We start from the raw sequence: 8,642 nt of genomic DNA, 5'->3' as shown, positions 1-8,642 counted from the left end.
GTTCAGGCCGTGCTGCGCCAGAAAACCAGCGCAGACCATCACCCTAGTGAGGCCCCAACCGAGTCTGGCTCTCGACCCGAAACCTGCCCCTCCGCCTGCCCTGCCGGGAGCTCGGTCCGCGGTTTGTGGGGCCATTTAAAGTCCTGAGGAGAGTGAACGAGGTTAGTTACAGGTTCCAGCTTCCCTCCCAATTACCGTATTAACCCCTCGTTCCATGTGTCTCTCCTCAGGCCGGTGGGGGCTGGCCCGCTCCAGGAGTCTCAGGTGCGTCAGGGAGGGGGTACTGTCACGACTCCCGCCGAAGTCGGCTCCTCTCCTTGTTCGGGCGACATCGCCGGTCTTCTAGCCATCGCCACTCCACCTTTCATTTTCCATTTGTTTTGTCTTGTTTTTCCGCACACCTGTTTTAATCCCCCCATCACTCTACGTGTATATTATCCCCTTGCTCCCCCCATATCTGTGTGTGTAATTGTTCGTTACGTGTCATGTGTGACTATTCATACTGGTTTTTCACTGGGTCTTGTTTGGAACCCGTGGTTTTGTATGCTGTACATTATTTGTGTGACGAGTGCGCTATTCGCTTTTGCCTTTGGCGGGAGTGTCGTTGCGTCCGACTGTTTTCCTTCGTCCAAATAAAGTGTGTGTCACGACTTCCGTGGAAGTCGGTCCCTCTCCTTGTTCGGGCGGTGTTCGGCGGTCGATGTCACCGGCCTTCTAGCCATCGCTGATCCACTTTTCATTTTCCATTTGTTTTGTCTTTGTCTTACACACCTGGTTTCAATCCCCCAATTACTTGTTCATTATTTAACCCTCTGTTCCGCTATGTTTGTTTGTGAGTAATTGTATTGCAGTCTATATTTGTGGCCTTGTATTTATAAGACGTGTATTGTGATATATTTTGAGTAAAATTGCTTTCATTCCTCATATCTGCTGTCCGGCGCCTGACTCATCTCACCGGCTACACACAGACACTCACATCTGCGCCCACTACGCCCTCTGGTGTTCATCCGGAGGCGTCCTAACCTTCCTCTCTCGCTCTCTCTCTCGCTCTCTCTCTCTCATATATATCCCGGCTTCCTCTTCTGAGTCCGCTCTTGGGTCCCCCCCCCCCTTTCGCTCATCGTAACAGTGTGCTTGTTAACAACACCACTGAAAATGTAAAAAAGAAGGTCCAAGCATCTTCGAAAGAGGGGATCAAGCTGACTCTATACCAATTTAAAGAGGCCAGGTCATGAAGGAAGGCTTGCTCATTGAAGTTTTTCGCATACGTCTATGACAAATCAGGACAGGTCAATTAGCTGAGCAACCATTACAAACACAGGCTATAAAACAGTGATAATTAAGGTAATTACAGAAAACCCCAGACTGACACATAACCGGATTGTTTGTGAGGATAACATCAAGGAGAGTAGCCTTTTCTGTGTGTTTGGACTCATACCTTGTGGGATTGTTAATCATCTAAGAGAAATTGAAGGAGTCCCATTGTTTTAAGACTTGGTCAGGTGGTTTAAACATGTCCCAGTTTAGGTCACTTAGTAGGACACATTCAGACTTAGTCTAAGTGGCCAGGAGAGAGTTTAGGGCAAGTAGGGTATAGGCTGGTGCTGATGGAGGATGATAACACCCAGCAACAGTAAACAAAGAGCTATCTGAAAGCAGAATGCTTAAAACCAGCAAATCAAATTGTTTGGGGAAAGACTTGGTGGAGACAAATGAGCACTGAATGTGTTCTTTGATAAAGATTTCCGCTCCATCACCTTTGGAAGATCAGAAAGGTTAACATCAGTACTCAGAACACGTTCTTAACCACGTCTCAGTAATGACCAACACATCTGGATTGAAGCTGTGATCCCACTTTTTCAATTGATACATTTTAGGGAATAAGCTTCTAGTGTTAACGTGCAGAAAAACCTGGCTTTTACAAGACCGGAAATCTGTTAAGCAGAAATCAGAGCACAAGTTAGAATTGGGGTTAGCGACAGTAGATGGGCCAGGGTGTACATGCACATTTCCAGATATCATCAGTAGTAATACAATCAGAGGACAGGGAGAGCTCTGCAGTGTTGATATTTTATTACATTTGAATGTGCATCAGTCAACAAGATCATATTGTACAGCAATATCATCAGGTAACATGGATACAAAAGATGGCGAGAGGTGGTTAGATTATAATAGGCGAGAGGTGGTTAGATTATAATAGGATGGGAGCCAAGATTCTGTGTAAGCAACAGAGTCAGAATCTAGAGTGTGGGAACAAACATCATCTGTCCCATGGTCGGGTAAACAAGCAAGTTCATAGTCAACAAAGCGCGCAGGAGTCATGGAGCAAATAGCATATAAAGCACAAGAAAACATTTTTAACAGCCATTGTAAGTTCAAGAGTCATTTAACACAACAAAATTACTTGAAACAGTAGCTCTCTAGTAGGCTATAAAAGTCCAGTAGTCTATAAAAGTCTAAAAATAAATAAATGGTAGGCCTATCCTAGTTAATTCTGACTAAAGCTCACAGAATGAACGTAAAAGTTAATTAGCCTACAAAACATTCAGATCTGTCCAAAGTCTGTAGTGTGTGTGTGTGTGTGTGTGCATGTGTGCTGGAGGTGAGTGAAAGCACTGGAGAGAGGGGGGGAGTGTGGCTGGAGTACCTGTACCAGACACAGGGAGAAAGGGCAGACGGGGAGCAGATTATAATTAAACCGTACCACCGTGTGGCTGTCGCCTACCATTGAACGTCTGACTGACATGACATGATACCAACGCCTTACTAACGTCTACATTACACCTGCGTGTAACATGTCATCATACCAACGCCTTACTAACGTCTGTGTGACGCCTGTGTGTTAAGGAAAGTTATAAGGTGCATAGTTTATATTTATATGAATTACATTTCAACCATAAATGTTAGAAATGGACAGTTTTTCCTGTGCAAGCCGACATTCCGAAGTAGCCACCGTGAGCTATAGTGTAACCTACGGCTTGTGTATTTCCTGTTATCGCTAATTGCCTAGAGAATATTATGTCCAATCTATAGGTAATCAGTCTTTCCCTCAACACCTCATGGCATGGTATGTTATCTTATCTCGCTGTATACATATCTAAATATTTCTAGCCAATCACTCACATACTGTGTTGTTACCAGTTCCCAGTAGCCTACATCGGACAACCAATACGAGTTGTGTCCATGGCTTTCGGTTGAATAGAGGAGTTCATAGGCTTTCCCTGAGGGTCCGTGCTATTCGGAATCCTTGGGATGTCCCTTCCTCAATCAAGTATAAATGTAACATGGTTAAGTTTAGTGTTAGTTAAGGGTTATAGTTTAGGGTTCAGGGTACCTTGCTATCTCTGGGAGTATATTAATGAAGGCTTTTCAGCTGGTCGAACTAATTTCTAAATCTTTCTTTCAGTCAAGAAGTGATGAGCCAGAGCAACCAATCAGCGACACTGTAGAGGCTCTACCCCTTTACCCACACAGCTCTCCCTCCACAAGCAACCATGTCCTCTTCTCCTGTTCAATTAATTTGCCACCACGCTGAAAGGACTGTACATACATACATACCTCTGTGCCCATCTAATTGCAACATGTTCCATCCAATGCCAAAGCTGGACACCTAATATGTGAGAAATGTAAACAAGATGCTACAGCAGTGTGTGTGTTTCTGTGTGTGTGTGTGTGTGTGTGTGGATGGAGTTTCAAGAAAAAACATGAGAAGATGGAGATAGTGAGATAGTGATGAAAATGAATGCATACAGTTTCGAAATAAAGACCCCTTGGGATCTAAAATGAGTGTGGGGTGCCCTCTTGTCTCCTTTTTGTCCGTTTGAGGATACTACAGTCACCCCTGGTGGAGGTTCTTGGAACACTGCTATTTAAGTCCGAGCAGATGTTGACGAAAACCTTCTAAGGTGGTTGTGCTATGTTGTGTGTTTTCTTGAGTACCAGGCAGATGTTTGGGTACAGAATGAATTGGTGTAAACGTAACAAGCTTAACGGTTGAGTAATTAAAAAAAAAATAGGGGTTCCAACATGGTTCGTTGGCTGTCACCAAAGGAGAACCCTTTTAAGTTCCATGTAGAACCCTCTGTGGAATGGAGGTGTAGGACTATATTGCAGTGGAGGTGGGAATTAATATAATCAGAAATACTATGAAATATCCCCACTTTTAGCACACATTTGCAAGCAGGCAAAGTGACCTTCTATGTGTGCTGAGGTATGTGTGATCACTCAACATTGACAGGACCAACAAAAAAAGACATGCTAACATGCAAACAAATGATAACATGTGTCTAACCTGCACCATTATGCAATTATTAGGAGACTAGATACACATAGCTAATCCTGGCTACCAATGTTCTAGCATGTATTTATTGAGGCAAGCAGATCAGAGATGTCAAGGTGGTACCCAAGCATATGCCATATGTATGGTCATATTTTTATGTTTTATTTTGTTATTTTATGGAGCCATTTTCTAGGCCTCCCAGGTATTTACATTTAACTAATGTATGTACAGTATATGATTACTGCCTCTAAGGGGAGCTGTGACGTCAATTGAGAGCTTGGAGATTTCTTCTATATTGGAGAATGACCACTTCTGAAAACGAATGTTTCTCAGTCTCATCATTTTACCTTATTAATTCAGGTATGTAATGTGCAAAAGTGCCATATGACTCAAAATATTGAGGTAACATGTTTAATTTATGTAATTAAGTTTGGTGATGTTTGAAGTCAATTGAAGGGAGTTTTAATAGAGTGAACTGGTTGGTATTTCCCCATTATAAGTAATGGAGATAGGCTAGATTGAAAATGGTTTACATGTAAGAGAAGAGATTAAGATGGTGTCCGAACTTTCTGTACTTTTTTTCAACAATGTTCTAGATCCAATTTGTTTTATTTTCTAAGAACAAATGCTCAGTTTACTTTAGGTAATGTACATCTATGATATCACAACAAAATGTGTTAGTGTTAATATTTGTACGAAAATAGTGTTTAATAGTTTTCTAGCTTGATGCTAACCAAATTTAGCTTTGCTAAGCGTTCAAGGTTCAATTCCTGGACCGACTCTCTTCTCTGTATACATCAATGATGTCGCTCTTGCTGCTGGTGAGTCTCTGATCCACCTCTACGCAGACGACACCATTCTGTATACTTCTGGCCCTTCTTTGGACACTGTGTTAACAACCCTCCAGGCAAGCTTCAATGCCATACAACTCTCCTTCCGTGGCCTCCAATTGCTCTTAAATAGAAGTAAAACTAAATGCATGCTCTTCAACCGATCGCTGCCTGCACCTGCCCACCTACCTAGATGTCTGGTTAGACTGTAAACTCTCCTTCCAGACCCACATCAAACATCTCCAATCCAAAGTTAAATCTAGAATTGGCTTCCTATTTCGCAACAAAGCATCCTTCACTCATGCTGCCAAACATACCCTTGTAAAACTGACCATCCTACCAATCCTCGACTGTCATTTACAAAATAGCCTACAATACCCTACTCAACCAATTGGATGCAGTCTATCATAGTGCAATCCGTTTTGTCACCAAAGCCCCATATACTACCCACCATTGCGACCTGTACGCTCTCGTTGGCTGGCCCTCGCTTCATACTCGTCGCCAAACCCACTGGCTCCATGTCATCTACAAGACCCTGCTAGGTAAAGTCCCCCCTTATCTCAGCTCGCTGGTCACCATAGCATCACCCACCTGTAGCACGCGCTCCAGAAGGTATATCTCTCTGGTCACCCCCAAAACCAATTCTTTCTTTGGCCGCCTCTCCTTCCAGTTCTCTGCTGCCAATGACTGGAACGAACTACAAAAATCTCTGAAACTGGAAACACTTATCTCCCTCACTAGCTTTAAGCACCAACTGTCAGAGCAGCTCACAGATTACTGCACCTGTACATAGCCCACCTATAATTTAGCCCAAACAACTACCTCTTTCCCTACTGTATTTATTTTATTTATTTTGCTCCTTTGCACCCCATTATTTTTATTTTTACTTTGCACATTCTTCCACTGCAAATCTACCATTCCAGTGTTTTACTTGCTATATTGTATTTACTTTGCCACCATGGCCTTTTTTTGCCTTTACCTCCATTATCTCACCTCATTTGCTCACATCGTATATAGACTTGTTTATACTGTATTATTGACTGTATGTTTGTTTTACTCCATGTGTAACTCTGTGTCGTTGAATGTGCCGAACTGCTTTGCTTTATCTTGGCCAGGTCGTAATTGTAAATGAGAACTTGTTCTCAACTTGCCTACCTGGTTAAATAAAGGTGAAATAAAAAATAAATGTAAAAGAAGTGCTAGTTAGCTCTAGGCGGTTAATAATGTAATGGTTGTAGCATTGTTTTGCATAGGCCTCCAGTAATTTTTTCGCCGAATGGACACTGATAGTACAGTGAGATATATATATATATATAATGTGAATGTGTATGTTGACTCCAGGTTTGGATGAACGGACCAACGGGACTTGATGGGTACCAGGAATGGTGGGAGGACAATCTTAAGGTAATTATCTTTGCACACAACAGCAGCGTCCAGGCCTCCAGAGTACTCACCCTATCGTCTGCTGTACGGACGGGAGCCGCAGCTGTTTACTGAGGTGCAATTGTATAAAAAAATGATTGCATATACTGTAGTATAAAACGTTTGTGATTGACTTAGTGTTTTTCTATTGCTATTTTTGTATAACATACTTTGAGAGCACTGATACTCCATCTGATGTGGTGGAAGTTGTCGAACCAGATCTGAACACCTTCAAGGACCACCTTCAGGCACGGACTGAGAAGGATGTGGAGTTTTTTGACCAGGTAAAAATTATTGTCCGGTGTTAATTTATTTTATGGCCTTCCAAGAGATATATAAGAGATGTACTTGTAATAATATGAAATATAATTGCATTTATTTCTATTATTAATCAAGGTGAGACTGAACAAGGACAGGACGCAGGAGGAACAGAAGGAGAGCCACCGGAGGAGAATCAAGGGGACCAAGTTCTTCGACATCCGGGCGAATGACTTGTCCTTGGAAGAAGGACGAAAGGAAGGCGACATCTGGCAAACCTTGGTGCTCTTTTGCTCCTAGCTGGGGTCACCATCTGTTAAGGTGAATATAAAAATCTCTGATTATAACTATTTGCCTCCTTGTGGTGGGCGGTATCACCATGCTGTCAGCAGTACCAACACTGGCCCAGGGGCTTCTCCAAATAGTCAATCTCAAGCGTAACCACTGGGTCACGTTAAATAACCACTGCTTCCAGGTAGATACTGTATGACTCCAGTGGTCATGACAGCACCCTGGAGTTTCTCTCACAACTAATTGATCTATCTTTTCCAGGGACCATCCCTTTTACCTCCCTCATCAATCCCAGTGTCATAAAAAATTACAGACAGGTATATCTTTTCTTTTCGGTCTGCCATTAACATTATTACATATCTAATCAAACGTTTAAATTAAATCATTCAATAACAGTATTTTTACATACCTGATAATCCTGTGACCAGTTGGTTTGCTTGTTTACGTCTCCTACTCTCTTCCCTTTACTCTGCTCCTGTTCTCCAGAACCTAAGGGTTCTGCCTAACACCAAGACATGGATCCAACTGATGTCCTCCATTACCCACCACCCTCCAACTTTTAATTACTTCAGCTACTGTTATTGTCATGTTGTCATTATCTGCTAAGAAACAGCAAGAAAACTATCATACTGGGCACAGTCTTTTTCCAGTTTCCCAGTTGTCTTGAATGCACTGAAGTCGGAAGTCAGAGATTGCCGACTTCTGAGTTGTTTTGAATGCGCCACTAGAGACCTAGGATACCTCTTATTTCTGAATAGAGGCTACCTCCAACAAAGAAGCCCTTGTTTCTGTATTGATGTGAGAAATAGGCATATCTACACAGTAATGGTCATGGCTGCGATATCAACTAGCCTGATCATTTTTGTATGACTATTTTAGCTAAATCGATCAATTAAATTGATTAGATTGCTCTGGCAATTAAACATATTTTTTACTAAGTCATGTACACGTTTGTAAGGCGTTCATGATATGACCCTTTAAAAACAACAATGGCCTAAAATGACATACCCAAATTTAACTGCCTGTAGCTGAGGACCTGAAGCAAGGATATGCATGTTCTTGATACCATTTGAAAGGAAAGTTTACCATTGCATTTCTGTTCAAAATGTTGTATCAAGACTGCCCAAATGTGCCTAATTGGTTTATTAATACATTTTCAAGTTCATAACTGTGCACTCTCCTCAAACAATAGCATGGTATTCTTTCACTATAATCATTAGCCTATGTTAGCTCAACCATCCCGCGGAGGGACACCGATCCGGTACAGGTTAATAATAAACTAAACAGTCACTTAAACTAACACATGACGCATAACACATGTAGATGTTTTTAAGGCGTTCATGGACAGATCGTTCATAATAAACTGACAAGCATACTGACACGTAACGTGAAACATTACCGTGAAGTGAACACTATGTGAACACTACGTCTACATGGGGTGTACTGTATGACAAACTGATTTGTTTCATCAATATGAAAAGAGGAGGGTGGCATGAGCCAGGACCTTCACAGTTAGCTCAATGCTGATTGGCAAATTTCTTATACTTTTTTGTCAAGGGACA

The sequence above is a fragment of the Oncorhynchus kisutch genome, linkage group LG8 (genome assembly GCF_002021735.2).
Source record: "Oncorhynchus kisutch isolate 150728-3 linkage group LG8, Okis_V2, whole genome shotgun sequence".
Taxonomy (NCBI): domain Eukaryota; kingdom Metazoa; phylum Chordata; class Actinopteri; order Salmoniformes; family Salmonidae; genus Oncorhynchus; species Oncorhynchus kisutch.
This window is presented reverse-complemented; position numbering follows the sequence as displayed.